Here is a 23,308-nt window from a genome sequence, read left to right as displayed (position 1 = left end):
AGCGACGCCCTTAGAAGCAGAGCGGACTCCGTGTGAACAGAGTTGACGGGTGGAAGGAGGAGGCCAGCCGCCAGTTTCTCCTTCCTCTGCCTCGTCCTGCCCTCCTCCCCTTCGGATGTCACTGCCCGTAGGCCCCTCCTCTGGGAATCAGCCTGACCGACAGGTTCCCTGGGGCTGAGGGCGGCATTGAGACGTGGGTGCCCCGGGGGTGGGTCTCCGTGTCTCAGTGTTCAGGATGCAGGGTTCGATGCAATCTCTCTGTCATCAGCAAAATACCAATGACAGGGCAGGCTCTACCCCTGGAGCTTGTATTTGAGTTGTTCCAGGAGACCTTGCCTGAATAATTCTTAAAACCTCACCCGCCGAGTCTCACCCACGGCCAGAGAGGAGGGGGAGTCCACTGTGGTAACGTAGCTGCAAGAGGAGGTCATGCGGCCACGAGGGGCCGAGTCCTTCCCGTGTCCTGGGGGCCTCAGGGGAGGCTGCCGAGTAGTGGTCTCCGAACCGGGCTCACTTTGGCGAACGTAGACCGCGAAAGCTTCGGGAAAGGCAGCTGGGAGTGTGGACACATCCTGTGCGTGTGGGCAGGGGCGTGCATCAAGGGGGTAACCTGGTTTGTTGTGCCTTTTGCTCCAGGGACTCTGTAAGTCCGGGCCAAGCTGCCAGGGAAACAGCTGTCGTGTGGACAGATTCTTAACTCTTCAGCTTCCTCCTCACTCGCCGGGGTGACCTGTCCTGGAAATTCCCCATTCCCTATGGTCTGTTCCCATTTTTGAATGCAGAGTCTCTCGGTTACACTTAAATCTTAGTTTTACTGGCAATGTACTTATCGATTGCTTTCTGGAAAGGTTTCTGCAGAAAGCGAATCCCACTAACTGCAGTTTTTGCTTTTCTCAGTTCCCAGTGGTCCTTCCTTTCTTACCCGGCTTCGAGTGCCCGGACCCTCTCCACTCACCACGCCATCAAGCGTGGCCGGACCCTTCCTCTCCCTCGATGTCGTCGGTGCCGGACACAGGGTCCAGCCTGCAATGAGTCTTCCCGTACACTTCTTCTGCCCCGGACAGGAGCTCCCTGTCCACGGCCCCCGTGAGGAATAAGTTCCAAATTGCGAGAAGGGGACTTATCTTCAGGGGGCAAGAGAGCCCTTCATGGGGAGAGCCCTTAGAAAGTGTTCTTCCCTCGGAAAGCAGTTCGTGAGTCTAAGAATGCTCGCCCGCACAATGGTCAGGGGAACCCCGTAAACGGGGGTGCTGTGTCATTTGTGGGCGGAGCGGGGATCTCACCATCAGTGCCCGGGAGCTCGTTGCTTGTCTGCACTTGAAGGCGGTGACTTCATCATCGTTACCCAGACCCCGGGGTTGAGGTACCTGGGGGGGGGGGGGAATGGGAGGGGCTTCCCGTGGGCTTCGTAAGTGGGAAAAGTCATCACCACTTTCCCAGGAGGGGAAATCCTGCAATTCCAAGTTGTGAAAGCTCTTTCTCTCAAGCGTCGCTCTGGTTCCTCAGCTGGTGACCGCCTCACCCCTCTGCATCTGCTTGCTCACCTGTGAACACATGCCAGAATTTGAAGATTCGTGTGAAAAAGTGTAAAATGTCTTATTCATAGTTTGAACTGAATATATGTTCAAATGACAGCATTTTAGCGATATTGAATGAAATGTGTTATCAAGATTAATGTCACTCTTTTTTTCTTTTCCTTTTTATTCATTTTTATTATTTAGTTATTTATTTATTTAGTTATTTAGTTAGTTATTTTGACGGAGAGAGAGAGAGCATGCCCAAGCAAGGGAGGGCCAGAGAGAGAGAGAAAGAAGGAGAGAGAGAATCCCAAGCAGGCTCCGTGCTGTCATCACAGAGCCCAACACAGGGCTCCAACTCACCAACCGTGAGATCAGGACCCAAGCCTAAATCAAGAGTCAGACGCTTAACTGACTGAGCCACCCAGGTGCCCCCCACATTTTTTTTTTTTTGCTTTTTAAAAGTGAAAACTAGATAACTTAGAATTGCACGCATGGCCCTTGTTATGGATCCCCCTGTATGTCTATTGGCCAGCGCTGCCCTACGTGGTGTATAACGTCCTCTTGGTTCCCCGATTCTATGACTCTAAATGTTCTGATTCCTGCTAGTTACTCAGCAGGAGGAGAGCATTTAAAAAGAATTCTTGTCCTCGAGAAGCTTATAACCTCACTGTAAAGGCTAAACTTTAAAGCTGAAACAAGTTCGTGGACTGGTTGGAATCATTAGCACCTGCTAGAAAGCCGCTCTAATAGGTGGCCCAAAAAACACACGTGGAGCGCTTGGAGAGTAATTAGTCTGCGTCTGTTTAAACTAACAGGATGTGGGGCGCCTGGGTGGCGCAGTCGGTTAAGCGTCCGACTTCAGCCAGGTCACGATCTCGCGGTCAGTGAGTTCGAGCCCCGCGTCGGGCTCTGGGCTGACAGCTCGGAGCCTGGAGCCTATTTCCGATTCTGTGTCTCCCTCTGTCTCTGACCCTCCCCCGTTCATGCTCTGTCTCTCTCTGTCCCAAAAATAAATAAACGTTGAAAAAAAAAATTCTTTAAAAAAAAATAAATAAACTAACAGGATGTAAAGAAAAGCAAGGTGGCCCCAGATGAATCCACTGTTCCACTTTAGGGAACTCCTAATGAACCTTGAATTTTCAAGAATTCTTCTACCAAGAAGGTGGGACCTAATCTCTCTCCAGGCCGGCACTGTCTACAGCCTGTGGTGTGTGTGGTGCCTTCTAATCGAGAGCGGAAAAATAGGAGAAATTTCCAGGCATAAAGAATAAAGAGGCAAAAGGCCAGTACATTAAAATAATGACTGGAGAAATGAAATTTAACCTTAAGAAAACATTACCGGTACCAAACAAGCACACATTTAGAAATTTGCCGTGGCATCATCACGGTCACTGATAGTCAGAATACCAAAGGGCTAAATTCATATTTCAGTGGAAGAAGGGATACAGGCAGCAGAAAAACCATCTGCACAGATACCACACAACGATCAACTCTAAATATTAAGGATCAAGTGGGATCCACAGTAGGGTCAGGTCCTGGACAATCCTTCCGGCAACCTTCTGGGCTTAGGTTGAACACGTGAGACGTCTTAAACGCTTTGTGGACCGGGCAGATTTCCTCAGCTTGACACTTCTTCTCAGGAGGCGGGGACAAGCAAGTCGCTGTGACCGAGCTGAGTTCCTCCATTTAAAAGCAGGAATACATTTGCTCATTTAGATCAAGACCTTTCAGGTGCCTCCAGTCCCTTTAATAATCCTCATCCCCTGCACGGTTTAGAGCACTTTGTAATCAGGTTTCTAGTCAGCAGAGGAAAACGATCATGTGGGAGGAAAGGGCCTGCGTTATCCCCACGTGTGAACTCTTTGAGGCCGGGAACTCGTTTGTCTTTCCAGAAACTAGGATAATGTTTGGCACACGTTGAAATTCACCGAGGGGTGAATTAAAAGTGATTATTTAAAGACTTTTTGGATACAGCCACTTGAGTTCCTTGAATGAAAGCTCAGAGAGAGGTATTTCTGAGGCTGAGAACGAAGGGTACGAGTTTAGGTGTCTTCTAAAACGTGAGGAAGCCTGTGAAGACAGCTGGGGACATGGACTGTGGTCTGACTTACTTAAGAGAAAACATCAACAGGAAGAATGCAGCCAGCTGTCTGTTTTGCATGTTGCGACGACAGAGCGCAGACATCATTTCAAAGAACAACTGCCTGCAGATATTCTTCTGAATAAGCAGAAATGGAAGATGAGGAAAGCGTCTGAAAACACCTCATCCTGGGATTTTCCACAGCTCCCCCAGCCTGAGAGGTTTCAAGAGAATTGTGTAGTGTGGTCTTGGATGTCTGCTTGCAAAATACGGCAGCCTATGCTTGAACACAAAGAGGTGATTCAGGACGCCCGGTCGGTGAAAAGTGGTCCGCCTTCTCAGCTTCTCAAAATACGTGAATTAAACTGATCACAAAACCGGTTTTGTTTCCAGGAGCTAATAGGAACCTGTTCCTTAGCGCTCTCTCCTCTGGGTTTTGCTCCTACTTGCCTTCTTGGGAAGTCCTCTCACAAGTCAAGAGCGGTGGTCGTTTTTACTAAACCCAGAAGCACTGTCTTGGTCTTTGGTTTTCCGTGACCTTGCATGACCTCCCCTTGGTACCACTGACCACCTGCTCCTTCTTGAAGCCTCCTCTGTTCTGATTTCCAAGACACCACACATTCCCGTCTCTGACTGCCTCTCTGCTGATGCTTCCTTTTTGCCTCTTGACTCATTTCGTTGCTCTGGGTGCTGGCTCAGGCTCTGTTTGGACCTTCCGGCCTCTGCTTTCTTCAGTCTTCCCAGAAGAGCAGATCCACTCAAGCGTCTGCCCCTCCCTGTGTTACGTGGATGCTTCCAGATCTGTGTTGCTATGCGGTCTATGCTTCCGTAGGAATATTTCCTTTGCTCAGGGGTCCCTCCGTTTGACCTAACGAGTGTCCAGCAGAACTCTTTGTCTTAACCTCTAAACCAACACCCCGTTCTGCTTGTTCCCTCTGAGTCAGGAAAACCAAGCGTCATCCTTCACGACCTGCCAGGCGCCCAGTCCTGTAGACCTTTCCTCTGAAATGTCTCCTGTCTCTTACTGTCTCTTTTGTGTGCACCAGCACCACACAAGTGACACCCGGATTTTTGCACCAATTTTCCGACCGGTCACGCAGGATTCATCCAGTTGATTAATATAGATCTGGCTCTCTTCGTCTTTCTGGTATACTTGCATCATGATACCCACATGATCGGAAATCTGTACTGACTTTATTTCCTTCAGTAGAAAATCTCAGCCCCTCTTTGTGTTTAATGTTAGGATGCAGGGACCGGATGCAGCTGGTTTGGCAGAAGTAGAGAGAGGGAGAGGGGAGGAGCAAATGCACAAAGAAGGCCAGGGAGGGCTTGAGGAGCATGAGGACCATGCGGAAGATTCGGATCTTTATCCCAAGGACGTATGGAGGCGCTAACACATGTTAAGACGTGAAGGATGTGTGCGTCTGTGTGTGTGTGTACATGCATACGTATACATGTACGTATACACACCCACACACACACACTTTAGAAAAGGCACCCCAAATGCAGAGCAAGGACACACTGGAAGCAGAGAACCTAGTTCGTCAGGAATCCATTGCCCTAGTTCTGGGGAGAGGCGATGGTGGCCTGGCAAGGGTAGTGGTGGGAGGCAGAGAGAGAGCTTGATGGATTTGAATTCTATAAAAGGTGCAGTTTCAAGGCACTTAGAGTTTAGAACGTGGTACCAACAGACACAAATGGCCATCCGGTGAGAACGTGCAGAGACTCACGTGGATTCACCAGTGTGATAAGGGGGGTGCCATCAACCACGGTTCAGGCAAGTTGGAGGAGGTCTGAACAGAGTCTTTGAAGATAATGAGGCTTTAGAGAACGGGAAGAGAATGAAAACTCCAGGCAGAACGAGCACCACTTGAGAGACAGGGATGAAACAGCACGGTGTTCGGGCAACTGCATTTAAATTTGACATTAGGACGCAGCGGTAGGTAGGAGTGGTGGTGACAGAGGCTTTGTGCGCATATCAAATGGCCCAGTTTGGACTTTATCCTCTGGACTTGGGAGTCATCAGAAGGTTTGGGGGCCGTGAGGGGTCACGATAACCCTTGCACTGGGGGCCATCATTTCAGTAGTGAAGAGAATGAGTTAGAGGAAGGGTTGACTGGGGCCAGGGAGACCAGGAGACTGGTGACTGTCCAGGTTCGAGATGATGGGGACAGGAGTGAAGGCAGTGGCAGGGGAGAGCAGAAGGAAAGAAAGAAACAAGAAAAATGCAGATGGTAAAACTGACAGGTGTTCTGAGTGATTACTTGTGGGGGGACTAAGGGGAGACAGAAACCCAGGCTCCACTCCAAGTTTCTGGCGAGGGTCCCTGGGCAGGCGGAGGGCCCACGAACCAGGCAGAGGATAATGAATTCCATGTGGAATCTGCGGGTGGATGAGCTCCTGGAACACCATGTGGAGATGTCCAAGGGGCGGTTGAATACATCCGCCTGAAACCGAGGAGGAAGAACTGGACCGGACACACACACACATTTCCCAAATATAGATGCTAAGTGAAGAGGCTTCCTGGGGTCAGGAGTGCTGCCGCTTCTTCTGGGAGATTCCCTAGTGTCTCCTTTTAGTGCTTTGGATGTATTGTAGACACTCAGCGAACGGCTGCGTGATACATGGGTCAAATTCAAAGTCTGGGTGACTCATCTGAGCACTTAAAAACTTTTAAAAACAGCACCTCCGTTGTTATCACTGAACTGTCGTCTTCATTAGATTATACACCCCTTAAGGGAAGGGACTGTGTCTTGTTCATCAAATCTTCACTTACTAGGTTACTTTTTCATAGAAATGCCGTTTAACAAATACTTGTGGAATGAATGAACCAATAGATTTTAGTCACAAGATGTGGCAAAGAGCTCCCTGGACAGATGAGGCATTTAAGTGAGTTCAGAGATGTGAGCTCTTCACCGACTACCTTCCAAAATGCGTTCAGGCAGGGAGTTCGAAGAACATTTTTTTTTTTTGGGGGGGGGACAGAGAGAGACAGAGCATGAACGGGGGAGGGGCAGAGAGAGAGGGAGACACAGAATCGGAAACAGGCTCCAGGCTCCGAGCCATCAGCCCAGAGCCCGACGCGGGGCTCGAACTCACGGACCGCGAGATCGTGACCTGGCTGAAGTCGGACGCTTAACCGACTGCGCCACCCAGGCGCCCCTCGAAGAACATTTTTAAGGTGCATTATTCTGGGAGGCAGGGCTTTGGGTAGTGACGGCAACTGGAGGGATGTACCGTGAGTTCAGTTGTTTTATGACCTCCCGTGAGCATTTTGTCCCCAAAACGTGCGTTATAGCTTTGTCCAAAGACCTCTTAAACTCTGTCAAATTGTCATCCTGAGAGCAGATAGGTTCCGCACAGGTGTTCAAGCCCTTCCGGATAGAGTGTCAAGTTCATACTGGAAAAAGTAAACGGAAAGCAAACCAGCAGGGGGAGCCTCGGGGCATTTCAGGTGCAGGCGCATGATAGATGCCTTGCACTGCCCCTTTAGTTTTGCACAATATTAGTGACAAACCTTCAGGGAAGAACAAACAAATGGCTTGTCATCAAAGTCGTTTATAGTTGCTTGACAGGTACTGTGCTTCCTTCTCTGTTTACTATCTGCAGCACGTGCCTGTCTCTGTGGTTTTAAAGTCTCAGACAAACACCTTAGGCAAAATCAGAACACATACATAAAAGAAATCCTTGGTCTGTTGCTCTCTTCTGACTCTGTGCTTGGTGGATTTCAGATGTTGGAGTTCGGGTCACAGGCTTAAGGGAAAGCCTGGACGCTCTGACATAGTCTCAGGATGAGTGGATGGACCACATTCTCCAAGGAGGTCTTCCTAGGGTTGAGAGGACCTGGGTGTATCATAAGCACTCAATATGGTGGTTGGTGATGACACATCGTTTCATTTAGTTCTGAAAGCAACCCTATTCGGTAATATTTATTATGATGTTCTTTTTTTAATGTTTTGTGTTTTTTTTGAGAGAAAGAGAGAGAGAAAAAAAACGTGAGTGGAGGAGGGGAAGAGAAAGGGAGACACAGCATCTGGAAAAGGATCCAGGCTAGGAGCTGTCGGCGCAGAGCCCGACATGGGGCTCGAGCTCAGGAACACGGAGATCATGACCTGAGCTGAAGTCAGACGCTTAACTGCCTGAGCCCCCCAGGCACCCACGGTGTCCATTTTTAAGTGAGGAAACCAGAGTATAGAGAACTGCGATCCGTGCCTAAGTGCACACAGGAAGAGTTAATTAGAAATGGGGTCTGCTTCCTTCTAGAACTATTTATGAAGCCATTTACTTAACAAATGTCCATTCAGCACCCTACTCGATGCTAGGCACTGAGGTAAAATATTGAGCCAAACAGATGTGTCCCAGCTTTCAGGGAATTTACAGTCTTAATGTGGCAGAGATACAATCTAATCATACACAAGTATATAATTGTGGTAAATGTTATGAAGAAAATGTATAGGGAGATATTAGAGCGCTTCTAATGCACGTAAAGAATTACCATAGCACTTGGCACGATGGTACCGTTCAAATATTTAGCACCAGTATAGCTCTGGCAGTGGCCAATCAGAATATGTGTGTGGCCATCAGAACAGAGCCGGCTGGTGCTGCTGTTGTGACATGTATCCGGCGAGTGTCTGTGGGACGTACCCGCTGAGTGTCTGTGACACGTACCCGCTGAGCGTCTGCCCTACTGGGCACGTGGGCTGGAACTGTGGTGCGCTGACTGATCACATGGTCTTTATCCCACGTCTCTAGTGCAAAGCCTTGTACTCAACAAATACCAGCTGAACTAGTATTTATTCATTTACCTACTTAAATACGTCATTTTAATTCCTGGAGCTCTCCTCAGCTCCACTGTAAAGATGAGACATTTTGTTCTCTCTGTTTTCGTTCATATTCTAACCAGGTCATCCGAGTCCAGGAAGGATCTGGCTTCTTGCAACAATCATTTTAATGAACCTGGACATTTCTTGGGATTAGAGATAATTATCTAGTAGGATTTGTGTAAAATGTGCTTGGTACGTAGTAAGCACTGTGTAGGTATAGCTAGCATTATTCTTTTATTGTTGCTGTTATTATTATCCCACTATTTATTTACTACTTTTGTAGATGATAATTTATGTGAAAATTTATGATCATTGTACTCAAGATGATGAAATGTATCTATTATCTGTATTCAATAAAACATCTTTGGTAGCCATCTGGAAAAAAAATTAGCAACTTGAATCTACCTTCACTTAAAATAACTTCCAGATGGTGCAAAGATTAGAAAGTGAAAAACAAAATCATAAAGGCAATAAAAAATATATAGGATAATATTTAACATGATTCTGGAATGGGGAATCTAAGTTGAAATAAATCTCAGAAGCCATAAAAAAAAAAACCCACTAGTACTGAATTCAACTGCATAATATTCAAAAATGACTCACTAAGGAAAAGGCAAATAACCACAAACTAGCTTAGGAGATATATCTATATATCTATATATTTTTTTAATTATACAACTGGATCTTTAAAATTTTAAAGATTACTATAAATATTCAACCTCACTCATAAGAGAAATGAAAATTAGGTGACAGTGAATACCATTTTACAACCATCATATGGGCAAAGATTTTTTTTTTTAATATGAAATTTATTGTCAAATTGGTTTCCATACCACACCCGGTGCTCATCCAAACAAGTGCCCTCCTCAGTACCCATCACCCACACTCCCCTCCCTCCTACCCCCCATCAACCCTCAGTTTATTCTAAGTTTTTAAGAGTCTCTTATAAAAAATAAAAACACCATGTTGTGTTAGGGGTTAAGAACAAGGGACAGTAGATATTCCCAAATATTTGGGGTGAAAGAGTAAATTGGTGGCACATCACTGGAAAGAAATTTGGCAGTCTCTACCAAAAACAAAAACGCAGACCCTTATGACCCCAGCAGCTCTATTAGTAATTTATCCTAAAGACAATTATTTTCACAAGTGCAAAATGAAGACTGCATTAGTATATCCGCGACAGCATTGCCTGAATAACAAAAATGGAAAATGGCATAAATATCCATCAACAGAGGTCTGGCTAAATTTATAGTGGTCCCAAATATGGGGTTCTGTATAGCCCTTTAATAAGACTAGAATTAGTCATTCTGTACTTGTAGAACCTACAACCTGCAAAGTAGATATTAAAGTAGAAAATGCAAGATGCGAAACATTGTGTGTAACATGCTACCGTTTGTGTGAAAATGTATTGTCATACACACTTCCATAAATATAGAATGTCTCTGGATAAACAATCATATCAACAAGAACATCTCTGGTTCCTCTGGAGAGGGATACTGGGTGAGTGACGGGGACACAAGGATGGGAGGAAAACCCAAGATCTAATATTTCACTGTATTCCCTTTGTACCTTAAAATTTTCCTTGTGAGTATGTTACTAATGTAAAATTAATTAAAAACTTATAATCTCCATCAACAGCCACTTGATTGGGGTTTCTTAAGTAATAGAATCTTAGATGTGGAAGAGATTTTGGAGGGTACCTCATCCAGTCTTTTCTACCAGTTCAAGAAGTCTTTCCACCACAAGGGCACAACATGGCTTTACTTCATTGAACATTTTAGTAATGGGAGCCTAATCCTTGTTGAGACAGCTTGTTTGACTTTTGGATACAAACGTCCATTTATTTTATGTTTGTCTTCCAGAGGATTATGCAGGTGTCCTTTACCAGCTGGAGAATCCTTATTCTGTGCTAAATATAATCTGCTTCCTATTCTGTTCCTCATATGAAACATGGACTGATTTTCAGATCCCTGTTCAACCCGGGAAGATTTTCTCTCATTTTCTGGGGTATGCCTTCTACACTCTGGTGCCCTAAACTGATTTCATCATTCCAGAGTGCTCAGGTTAGCAGCCAATAGGTATATTTTGATCTAGACTCCACACTTCTATGTGTTCAGTCTACAGGTATGTTAATTTGTGCCACCAACATTGCCAAATGGTTCAAGTGAACTTTACAACCAAGAGCAGGCAATGGAAATGAAAAAGACAACCCACAGACTGGGAAAAATACTGACAAGTCATATATTTGGGAAGGGGCTGGTATTTAAGTTGCAAAAAGAACACCTGCGGCGAGGGAAGATGGCGGCATAGGAGGACGCTGGGCTCACCGCGTCCTGCTGATCGCTTAGATTCCACCCACATTGGCCTAAATAACCCAGAAAACCACCAGAAGTCTGGCAGAATGGACTCTCCAGAGCCAAGCATAGATGAGAGGCCCACAGAAGAGGATAGGAAGGGCGGAGAGGCGGTGCGTGCTACACAGACTGGCAGGAGGGAGCCGGGGCAGTGGAGGGGCAGCCAGCCCACCCTGCAAGGCAGAGACCCCGAGTCTGGCTTGCAAAAGCAGAGGGGCCGGACGGAGTGTGTTCTGACAGCCAGCGGGACTTAACATCTGGAATGTTATAAGTCAACAGCTCTACTCCGAGAGCGGAAGGGCTGGAGGACAACGGGAGGGAGAGTTGTTGAGCCCCGGAGACAGGGTGCAGCTTGGTGGGGAACAAAGGCGCCGGGAAGCACCATCTCTCTCGCCCATCCCCCACTCAAAATCCCAAAGGGAACCAGTTCCTGCCAGGGAGCTTGCTCGCACCATGCAACCACCAAACGCTGTGCTTCTGCGGATCCATCCCTCTGATGGGTCTGCCTCTCTCCCGGTGCCACAGGGCCGCTCCCGAAACGGACCACCGAAGGCAAAGCGAGCTGAGTCTGCCCCTCCCGCCCCTGTGCACCTTGCGGATCCACCTCAGCTAATACGCCAGATCCCATCGAAGCAGCACCACAGGCCTGGCAGTGTGCAAGTAGCCCAGACAGGGGCCACACCACTCCACAGTGGGTCCTGCCCCTGGGAGAGGGGAAGATAAGGTACACACCAGTAGGACTATGGCCCCAGCAGCGGGCTGGGGGCAGACATCGGGTCTGACTGTGGCCCAGCCCACCAACACAAGTTTTTCCAGACAGCATAGGGGAAGTGCCCTGCAGTTCCATGCCACTCCAGGGACTATTCAAAATGACGAAACAGAAGAATTCTCCTCAAAAGAAACTCCAGGAAGTAACGACAGCTAACGAATTGATCAAAAACAACTTAAACAATATAACAGAAAATGAATTTAGAATAATAATCATAAAATTAATTGCTGGGCTTGAAAAAAGCATAGAGGACAGCAGAGAATCTATTGCTACAGAGATCAAGGACTAAGAAATAGTCATGAGGAGCTAAAAAATGCTATAAATGAGGTGCAAAATAAAATGGAGGCAGCCGTAGCACGGTTTGAAGAGGCAAAGGAGAGAATAGATGAATTAGAAGATAAAATTATGGAAAAAGAGGAAACTGAGAAAAAGAGAGATAAAAAAATCCAGGAGTATGAGGGGAAAATTAGAGAACTAGGTGATGCACTAAAGAGAAATAATCTACGCATAATTGGTATTCCAGAGGAGGAAGAGAGAGGGAAAGGTGCTGAAGGTGTACTTGAACAAATCATAGCTGAGAACTTCCCTGATCTGGGGAAGGAAAAAGGCATTGAAATCCAAGAGGCACAGAGAACTCCCTTCAGACGTAACTTGAATCGATCTTCTGCACGACATATCATAGTGAAACTGGCAAAATACAAGGATAAAGAGAGAATTCTGAAAGCAGCTAGGGATAAACATGCTCTAACATATAAAGGGAGACCCTTAAGACTAGTGACAGACTTATCTACTGAAACTTGGCAGGCCAGAAAGGAATGGCAGGAAATCTTCAATGTGATGAACAGAAAAAATGTGCAGCCGAGAATCCTTTATCCAGCACGTCTGTCAGTCAGAATAGAAGGAGAGATAAAGGTCTTCCCAAACAAACAAAAACTGAAGGAATTCATCACCACTAAACCAGCCCTACAAGAGATCCTAAGGGGGATTCTGTGAGCGAAATGTTGCAAGGACCACAAAGTACCAGAGACATCACTACAAGCATGAAACCTACAGACATCACAATGACTCTAAACCCATACCTTTCAATAATAACACTGAATGTAAATGGACTAAATGCTCCAACCACAAGACATAAGGTTTCAGAATGAATTAAAAAAAAACAACACCCATCTATTTGCTGTCTACAAGAGACCCATTTTAGACCTGAGGACACCTTCAGATTGAAAGTGAAGGGATGGAGAACTATCTATCATGCTACTGGAAGTCAAAAGAAAGCTGGAGTAGCCATACTTATATCAGACAAACTAAACCTTAAATTAAAGGTTGTAACAAGAGATGAAGAAGGGCATTATATAATTACAGGGTCTATCCATCAGGAAGTGCTAACAATTATAAGATGTCTATGCGCCAAATATGGGAGCCCCCAAATATATAAAGCAATTCATCACAAATATAAGCAACCTTATTGATAAGAATGTGGTAATTGCAGGGGACTTTAATACTCCACTTACAACAATGGATAGATCATCTAGACACAGGATCAATAAAGAAGCAAGGGCCCTGAATGATACATTGGACCAGGTGGACTTGACAGATATATTTAGAACTCTGCATCCCAAAGCAACAGAATATACTTTCTTCTCGAGTGCACATGGAACATTCTCCAAGATGGATCACATACTGGGTCACAAAACAGCCCTTCATAAGTATAAAAGAATTGAGAACATACCATGCATACTTTCAGACCACAATGCTATGAAGCTTGAAATCAACCACAGGAAAAAGTCTGGAAAACCTCCAAAAGCATGGAGGTTAAAGTACACCCTACTAAAGAATGAGTGGGTCAACCAGGCAATTAGAGAAGAAATTAAAAAATATATGGAAACAAATGAAAATGAAAATACAACAATCCAAATGCTTTGGGATGCAGCAAAGGCAGTCCTGAGAGGAAAATACATTGCAAACCAGGCCTATCTCCAGAAACAAGAAAAAATCCCAAATACAAAATCTAACAGCACACCTCAAGGAAATAGAAGCAGAACGGCAAAGACACCCCAAACCCAGAAGAAGAAGAGAAATAATAAAGATCAGAGCAGAAGTAAATAATATAAAACTGTAGAGCAGATCAATGAAACCAAGAGTTGGTTTTTTGAAAAAATAAACAGAATTGATAAACCTCTAGCCAGGCTTCTCAAAAAGAAAAGGGAGATGACCCAAACAGATAAAATCATGAATGAAAATGGAATTATTGCAACCAATTCCTCAGAAATACAAGCAATTATCAGGGAATACTATGAAAAATTATATGCCAACAAACTGGACAACCTGGAAGAAATGGACAAATTCCTAAGCACCCACACGCTTCCAAAACTCAAACAGGAAGAAATAGAAAACTTGAATAGACCCATAACCAGCAAAGAAATGGAATCAGTTATCAAAAATCTCCCAACAAATAAGAGTCCAGGACCAGATGGTTTCCCAGGGGAATTCTACCAGACATTTAAAGCAGAGATAATACCTATCCTTCTCAAGCTGTTCCAAAACCTAGAAAGGGAAGGGAAACTCCCAGACTCATTCTATGAAGCCAGCATTACTTTGATTCCTAAACCAGACAGAGACCCAGCAAAAAAAGAGAACTACAGGCCAATAACCCTGATGAATATGGATGAAAAAATTCTCAACAAGATACTAGCAAATCAAATTCAACAGCATATAAAAAGAATTTCACCACGATCAAGTGGGATTCATTCCTGGGCCGCAGGGTGGGTTCAATATTCACAAATCAATCAACGTGATACATCACATTAATAAAAGAAAAGATAAGAACCGTATGATCCTGTCAATCGATGCAGAAAAAGCATTTCACAAAATTCAGCATCCTTTCTTAATAAAACCCCCCAAGAAAGTTCAGGATAGAAGGAACATACTTAAACATCATAAAAGCCATTTATGAAAAGCCCACAGCTAACATCATCCTCAATGGGGAAAAACTGAGAGCTTTCTCCCTGAGATCAGCAACACGAAAGGGATGTCCACTCTCACCACTGTTGTTTAACATAACGTTGGAAGTGCCAGCATCAGCAATCAGACAACAAAAGGAAATCAAAGGCATCAAAATTGGCAAAGATGAGGTCAAGCTTTCACTTTTTGCAGATGACATGATATCCTACATGGGAAACCTGATAGACTCCACCAAAAGTCTGCTAGAACTGATACATGAATTCAGCAAAGTCGCAGGATACAAAATCAAGACACAGAAATCAGTTGCATTCTTATACACTAATAATGAAACAATAGAAAGACAAATAAAGAAACGGATCCCATTCACAATTGCACCAAGAAGCATAAAATACCTAGGAATAAACCTAACCAAAGATGTAAAAGATGTGTATGCTGAAAACTATAGAAAGCTTATGAAGGAAATTGAAGAAGATACAAAGAAATGGAAAATTATTCCGTGCTCATGGGTTGGAAGAATAAATATTGTCAAAATGTCAATACTACCCAAAGCTATCTACACATTCAATACAATCCCAATCAAAATTGCACCAGCATTCTTCTCGAAGCTCAAACAAGCAATCCTAAAATTTGTATGGAATCACAAAAGACCCCAAATAACCAAAGTAATATTGAAGAAGAAGACCAAAGCAGGAGGCATCACAATCCCAGACTCTAGCCTCTACTACAAAGCTGTCATCATCAAGACACCATGGTACTGGCACAAAAACAGACACATAGACCAAAGGAATAGAACAGAAACCCAGAATTAGACCCACAAAAGTATGGGTCTAATCTTTGACAAAGCAGGAAAGACTATCCAATGGAAAAAAAGTCCCTTTAACAAATGGTGCTGGGAGAACTGGACAGCAGCATGCAGAAGGTTGAAACTATACCACTTTCTCACACCATTCACAAAAATAAATTCAAAATGGATAAAGGACCTGAAAGTGAGACAGGAAACCATCAAAACCCTAGAGGAGAAAGCAGGAAAAAAACCTCTCTGACCTCAGCTGCTGCAATTTCTTATTTGACACATCCCCAAAGGCAAGGGAATTAAAAGCAAAAATGAACTACTGGGACCTTATGAAGATAAAAAGCTTCTGCACAGCAATGGAAACAACCAACAAAACTAAAAGGCAACCAATGGAATGGGAAAAGATATTTGCAAATGACATATCAGACAAAGGGCTTGTATCCAAAATCTATAAAGAGCTCACCAAACTCCAGACCCAAAAAACAAATAATCCAGTCAAGAAATGGGCAGAAAACATGAATAGACACTTCTCTAAAGAGGACATCCAGATGGCCAACAGGCACATGAAAAGATGCTCAACATTGCTCCTCATCAGGGAAATACAAATCAAAACCACACTCAGATATCACCTCATGCCAGTCAGAGTGGCCAAAATGAACAAATCAGGAGACTATAGATGCTGGAGAGGATGTGGAGACACGGGAACCCTCTTGCACTGTTGGTGGGAATGCAAATTGGTGCAGCCGCTCTGGAAAACAGTGTGGAGGTTCCTCAAAAAATTAAAAATATATCTACCTTATGACACAGCAATAGCACTGCTAGGAATTTACCCAAGGGATACAGGAGTGCTGACGCATAGGGGCACTTATACCCCAATGTTTATAGCAGCACTTTCAGCAACAGCCAAATTATGGAAAGAGCCTAAATGTCCATCAACTGATGAATGGATAAAGAAGTTGTGGTTTATATACACAATGGAGTACTACGTGGCAATGAGAAAGAATGAAATCTGGCCCTTTGTAACAACGTGGATGGAATTGGAGAGTTTATGCTAAGTGAAATAAGTCATACAGAGAAAGGCAGATACCGTATGTTTTCACTCTTATGTGGATCCTGAGAAACTTAACAGAAGACCATGGGGGAGGGGAAGGGAAAAAAAAAGGTTAGAGAGGGAGGGAGCCAAAACATAAGAGTCTCTTATGAGGGTTGATGGGGGGTGGGAGGGAGGGGAGGGTGGGTGATGGGTATTGAGGAGGGCACCTGTTGGGATGAGCACTGGGTGTTGTATGGAAACCAATTTGACAATAAATTTCATGTTTAATTAAAAAAAGAACTCCTGCAACTCAATAATAAATAAATAAATAAACCAATTAAAATGGGCAAAGGATTTGAATAGATATTTCCCCTGAAAGATTATACAAGTGGTCAATAAGCACATGAAAATATGCTCAACATCCATAGTCATGGGGGAAATGTAAATCAAAACTATAAAACATCACTTCACATCCACTGGAATAGCTGTGATAAGAAAGACAGATAATAGCAAGTGTGGAGAGGATTTGGAGAATTCGGAGCCCTCATACATCGGTATTGGGACTGGAGAGCGGTGCAACCACTTTTGGAAAACAATATGGCAGTTCCTTAGAAACTTCAAGTGTAGAGCTGCCCTATGACCCAGCAATTCCGCTCCCAGGTGTTTGCCCCAGAGAAATGAAAACACATGTACACACAAGAACTTGCATATCAATGTTCACACCTGCATTATGGCCAAAAAATGGAAACAAACCAGATGTCCATCAACTGATGAGCAGGTAAACAAATATAATATCCTCCTAAAATAGAATATGATTTGGCCAGAGAAATGAGTGATGTACTGATGTATTCTACAAGGTGGGTGAACCTTGAAAACATTATACTAAAAAGCCAGTCACGAAAGATCATACATTGCATGACATGCCCAGAACAGGCAAATCTGTAGAGACCAAAAGTGGATTAATGATGGCCAAGAAGTGGGGGGAAGAGGAGGAAGAGTGACTAATGAGCATGGGATTTCTTTTTGGAGTGATGAAATCTTCAAAACTTTGATTTTGGTGATGTTTGCATAACTTCGTTAATATACTGGAAACCACTGAATTTTACACTCTAAATGCGTATATTTTATAGTATGTGAGTTATAGCTCGATAAAGCTGTTTTTCAAGAGTAGAACATGTAGTTCAGGGGTCCTTAGGGATCTTGTGCCATGAATTCCATTGGCAACCTAGTGTTGGATCCCTTCTTGGAATATTTTTAAATGCAAAAATAAAAATAAAATAAAAAGTAGAACCTGTAGGTCAGGGATTCTTAGTGATTTTGTGCCATGAATTCTGTTGGCAAGTTAGTATTGGGTCCCTTCTGGGAATATTTTTAGGTGCAGAAATAACATATTTTTAAACATTTTGTAATTTTGTTTATTTGTTTTTTGTTTTTTTTTTAATTTTTTTTTCAATGTTTATTTATTTTTGGGACAGAGAGAGACAGAGCATGAACGGGGGAGGGGCAGAGAGAGAGGGAGACACAGAATCGGAAACAGGCTCCAGGCTCTGAGCCATCAGCCCAGAGCCTGACGCGGGGCTCGAACTCACGGACCGCGAGATCGTGACCTGAGCCGAAGTCGGACGCTTAACCGACTGAGCCACCCAGGCGCCCCTGTTTATTTGTTTTTTAGAGAGAGAGGGAGCATAAGTGGGGAGAGGGGCAGAGGGAGAGAGAGAATCTCAAGCAGGCTCCACGCTCCGCGCCCCTGCCGAGGGGCTCCATCCCGTGACCCTGGGATCATGACCTGAGCAGAAATCAAGTGACCCTTAACCCGCTGAGCCACCCAAACGCCCCCCACATAAAGCACTTTTAAATGCAAAAATAAAATAGTACAAACAAAGGCGATCAGCTGAAACGCAGTGAATGGAAGGACATAGTGCTACGGAGAAGAGTAAATCAGGGAAGGATAGACAGGAGGAGCGGCAGGGCTGGGGGTGGGGCTGGAATTTAAGACAGGGTCGTCAGAGGAAGTCTTCCTCAGCTGCTAGCATTTCAGAAGAGCTGAAAGAAGCCATGTAGCAAGCCATGCCAACCTTGAGGAAGAGTGAGCTGGGCAGCAGGGAGGAAAGCCAAGGGCAGAGGCCCTGAAGAGGGGCGTGCCTGTATCCTGGGAGGGGAAGACCTGTTTGGCAGAGAGGAAAGCTGGGGGGGGGGGCAGGGGGGGTCTGCAGGGGATGAGGTCAGAGAGACGCCCGCCGGCCACATCAAGTGGGATCTTCCAGCCCCTTGAGCACTTTGCGTCTTACTCTGGTGAGACGGAAAGCCACCGAGGAGTCTGCGTGGAGGAGCTTGTGTTACGGCCGTTCAAGGGTCCCTCGGGGATGCTCTGCCCTGTGAACAGGAGACCAAGCCTGAATGAGGCGGATCAGCTGGAGAACTGTGGCGCCAATCCGGGCAAGAGGGGTGGGGAGGCGGGGTCCAGGCAGTAGCAACGGCGGCCACGAGGAGGGAGCCGATTGGGGCCATGAGATTTAAGGGAGAGCTGGTGACTCATCTGCTCATGGCCACAGCCCGCATTCCCACCCCGAAGGGAGCAAATGAGCAAATGAGAAAGCTCAGTGGAATTGGTCCTAAATAGCCCTTGTAAAGCACCTATGTATTGTATGCATTTAATGTCATATTATATCTTTTTATGACATGATATATACAACATATATTGTTTTTAACACCAAAGAATTTTACCGACAGACAGGCACTCCCCGTTTGCCACCTGGGTGGCAAAATGGGGTGCTTGGAAGTACAAATCTGTTGCTGGTTGAAGGGTCATGGGCCTGAAGTTGGGTAGACGGGACTTGTCTGCGTTCTTACAGCTTCATCTACACGGTGTGTGACTGAGACTAGCACCTCAAGGGCTCTGCTCTCACCTGTAGGAGCATCACGGTGATTCAGTGAAATTGTGTGAAAGAAGTGTCCAGCCCAGTGCCGGGCACGTCAGTGCACCCTCGCGTTCGCGCCTTTTCCTTTCCCGGTCCAACACAGCTCAGCTTGGCCCAGAACCCTTCCCATACACACACTGAGCCATCTAAATCTTTCCCTTCTTTTCTTTTTTAAATTTTAACTCCAGGGGCACCTGGGTGGCTCAGTCGGTTAAGCATCGACTTCAGCTCAGGTCACGATCTCACACGCCGTGGGTTCGAGCCCCGCGTCGGGCTCTGTGCTGACAGCTCAGAGCCTGGAGCCTGCCTCGGATTCTGTATCTTCCCCTCTCTCTGCCCCTCCCCTGCTCATGCTCTGTGTCTCTCTCTGTCTCAAAAATAAATAAAAACACTAAAAAAAAAAAAACCCCAAAAATTTAACTCCAGTTAGTTAACATACAGTGTGATATTAACGCTAGATGTGCGATGTAGTGACTGGGCACTTCCGTACCTCACCTGGTTCTCGTCACAGGTCCCCTCCTTAATCCCCATCACCTATTTCCCACCCCACACCACCTCCCCTCTGATGACCATCAGTGTGTTCTCTACAGTTAAGAGCCTGTTTCCCCGTTTGTCCCCACCCCCATATGTTCGTTTCTTTTGTTTCTTAAATCTCACATCTGAGTGAAAATCCAAATCTTAAGTGTGTCTGTGTCACATATATAATTTAAGAAAATGTATTTCAGAAACAGGAGAGCAGAAAGTAAGTATTTTTATGATGTATTTTTCCAGGAAGAATGTTTGAGTCTGATATGAACTAGCGTATCTAGTTTATTATCAAAACCAAACATTTTATTAGGATTTTAAATTGAAAAGAAGAGCGATCTTCCAAAAAAATTCATAGTTTCATTAATTATATTCCTCTTGGATAAAGATCCTTTTACTGACTACTAAGATTTCAGAAAGGTAAAGCCAAGTTTAAGCTTGTGGTGCATTGGGGAAGTTCACCTTCTGGAAATAAAGTAAGAAATGCGCCAGCCATCGTTTAAAAAAAGCCACCCCCCTAGCACGCAGACCTCAGCAGTGTCCTCTCACGTTTGTGCACGTACCAGACTCAGACAATGCTGTCCACCCTGCCCTCCCAACACACACACGTTCGTAAACATGCCCTGAGGAGGGCTAAGCCTTGCGTCCCCAGAGCGTTTTATTTGGCTCTGGTGGCTTGGAGACTATGACACCAGAGCAGTGTCCCCTTCCCTACCTTTCATTTTCAAAGGCTCCTGTTAGAAAGCTGTCTTCCTGGGGCGCCTGGGTGGCGCAGTCGGTTGAGCGTCCGACTTCAGCCAGGTCACGATCTCGCGGTCCGTGAGTTCGAGCCCCGCGTCGGGCTCTGGGCTGATGGCTCGGAGCCTGGAGCCTGTTTCCGACTCTGTGTCTCCCTCGCTCTCTGCCCCTCCCCCGTTCATGCTCTGTCTCTCTCTGTCCCAAAAATAAATAAACGTTGAAAAAAAAAAATTAAGAAAGCTGTCTTCCTGTTATACCCAGGTAATAACTTAATGAGTGAAGAAATTAATGTATCTAACGATCTTTTATCGGCGCAAGTTCAGAATCCTTGCTGGGTAGAGATTTTTTCCCCAGTTACTAATTTTTGACCTCAGTGCCTCAGTTTCACGACTGTTGACCACCTGATCCTTTTCCTGATGCGATGGTGGACCCCACTGCCACCAGGAGATTCTGCTGGCTATCCTGTGCACATGACTCATCCACCCCTTCCTTTTAGTCATTTTTCTGACCATATCCTCGCCTGACCTTTTGTTATGTCTGTACTTCATGCCATTTCCTTTCTGGTTTCAAAACACTTCTCAAAACTTCACGGGACCTTCCCAGATTAACCTGCTCCTAATAATTCCAATAACCCCTTAGAATATAAGCATCTGTCTTCAAAAGTGCTGCTCTGATCACATCAAGGAGTAGGTGATGTTTCTACAGAGAACTGTGGGGCTGGGATGCATCTTAGAGTGTTGTCTGTTGTGGCCCCTTAATTTTCCAGGTGAGGGACACGGAGGTCTAGCGATCCAGCCCTGTGACTCCTAGGCTCCTTCTCTCCACCACCCTGGCTCAGGTTCACATTCACCTCCCTCCTCAGTAGTTACTTTAACCTGGTCACCAGCACAACCCAATGAGTCGGGTGACGATATCGAGAGTGTCTATCTCCCATCGCTCACTAGCTGTTAACATTTGGAAGTCAGGTCTCATTTCTTGGTCCATGAAATGAAGATAGTGTGAGTACCCACCTTACGGGGTCACTGGGAGGTTTAGACAGGGTGATCCCTGTACCTGAGAAATAGCAGGTGTCCAGTAAACCTTAGTGGAGGTCGTCACGATGGGGCCTGTGGTGGTGAGTACAAAATATCTGTACTGAGCCAGTTTTGTCAGTTCTCTGGGACTTCCGTCCTGCTTCTCCTCTGACCTTGCTTAAACTTCCTCTCTTCTTTATGAGGCTCCCATGCATGCAGATTTATATGCTTACTCTCAAGTATTTGGGGAAGGTCCAGAACAAAGGAAGCGGTCAATGTGAGGGCACAGAAGCCACGAGTAGGTGTGGACCATCCGGCTGTGATAATGATAGAAAAATGGTTGAGATTTGGTTCTCAGCACAGAGCATGGGAAATTTAGTTCACAAGTCAGATATAAAACCCAAAGAAGAAAGCATAGTCATGTACCCAGTCCTTAAGCAACTGGAGGGCAGAACTGATTGGGGAATGAAGAGTTAAGCCTGGAGGGGCCAGGAGGGGTCTCCGAGAGGGAGCGAAGGACAGCAGGTGCCAGACAGAAGGCTCTGCCAACACGGGGGGGCTCTGCCAACACCGGGGGTGTGTTGCCAACACAGAGGGGCTTTGCCAACACGGGGGGGCTAAGTCAATACAGAGAGTGCTCTGCCAACACAGAGGGGCTCTGCCAACATGGGGGGCTAAGTCAATACAGAGGGGGCTCTGCCAACATGGGGGGGCTAAGTCAATACAGAGGGTGCTCTGCCAACACAGAGGGGCTCTGCCAACATGGGGGGCTAAGTCAATACAGAGGGGGCTCTGCCAACATGGGGGGGCTCTGCCAACACCGGGGGTATGTTGCCAACACAGAGGGGCTCTGCCAATATAGAGGGTGCTCTGCCAACATGGAGGCTCTGCCAACATGGGGGTGCTCTGCCAACACCGAGGGTGTGTTGCCAACACAGAGGGGCTCTGCCAACATGGGGGGGGCTAAGTCAATACAGAGGGTGCTCTGCCAACATGGAGGCTCTGCCAACACGGGGGTGCTCTGCCAACACCGGGGGTGTGTTGCCAACACAGAGGGGCTCTGCCAACATGGGGGGGGGGGCTAAGTCAATACAGAGGGTGCTCTGCCAACATGGAGGCTCTGCCAACATGGGGGTGCTCTGCCAACACCGGGGGTGTGTTGCCAACACAGAGGGGCTCTGCCAACGGGGGGCTCTGCCAACACGGGGGGCTCTGCCAACACAGAGGGGCTCTGCCAACACGGGGGGCTCTGCCAACACAGGGGGGCTCTGCCAACATGGGTTCTGCCAACACAGAGGGGCTCTGCCAACACAGAGGGGCTCTGCCAACATCGGAGGGGGGCTCTGCCAACACGGGGGGAGCAGGGTGGGTGAACACCCAGCATGTCACAGATGCACAGCACCGCGGCTCCCTGGAAGACCCTCCTTGCTCTTGGGTATGCTTATACGGTCGGCCGAGTCCTGCCCTTACCGGCTCTCTTCGTCTGGCTACCTAACCCTCTCTCTCCGGAGGGATTGCTCGCTGCCGTCTGGTCACGTGTCTGTACTTTCTCCAGGCTTCCGTCCGCGGTGGCACCGCCACCAGATGCACCGCCCCGCAGCACAGAGCTGACGAAAGCCACCACCGTGGCAGAGCACCGAGTGCTTCGTTCGTCTCTCTAGCAGCCCAGGGCAGTCTGATTTATCCCCTTTATGTGGGTGAAGTCCCAGAGACGTTAAGCGGCTGATGGAAGCCGGGTGGGGACCCGAACCCGCCTCGCTGTGACCCAAAGGCCCGCATCA

This window comes from Lynx rufus, unplaced genomic scaffold, assembly GCF_022079265.1.
Source record: "Lynx rufus isolate CCGP_SWC_20201006 ecotype Redwood Valley unplaced genomic scaffold, mLynRuf1.p SCAF_9, whole genome shotgun sequence".
Taxonomy (NCBI): domain Eukaryota; kingdom Metazoa; phylum Chordata; class Mammalia; order Carnivora; family Felidae; genus Lynx; species Lynx rufus.
Note: the sequence above shows the minus strand (reverse complement) of the source record.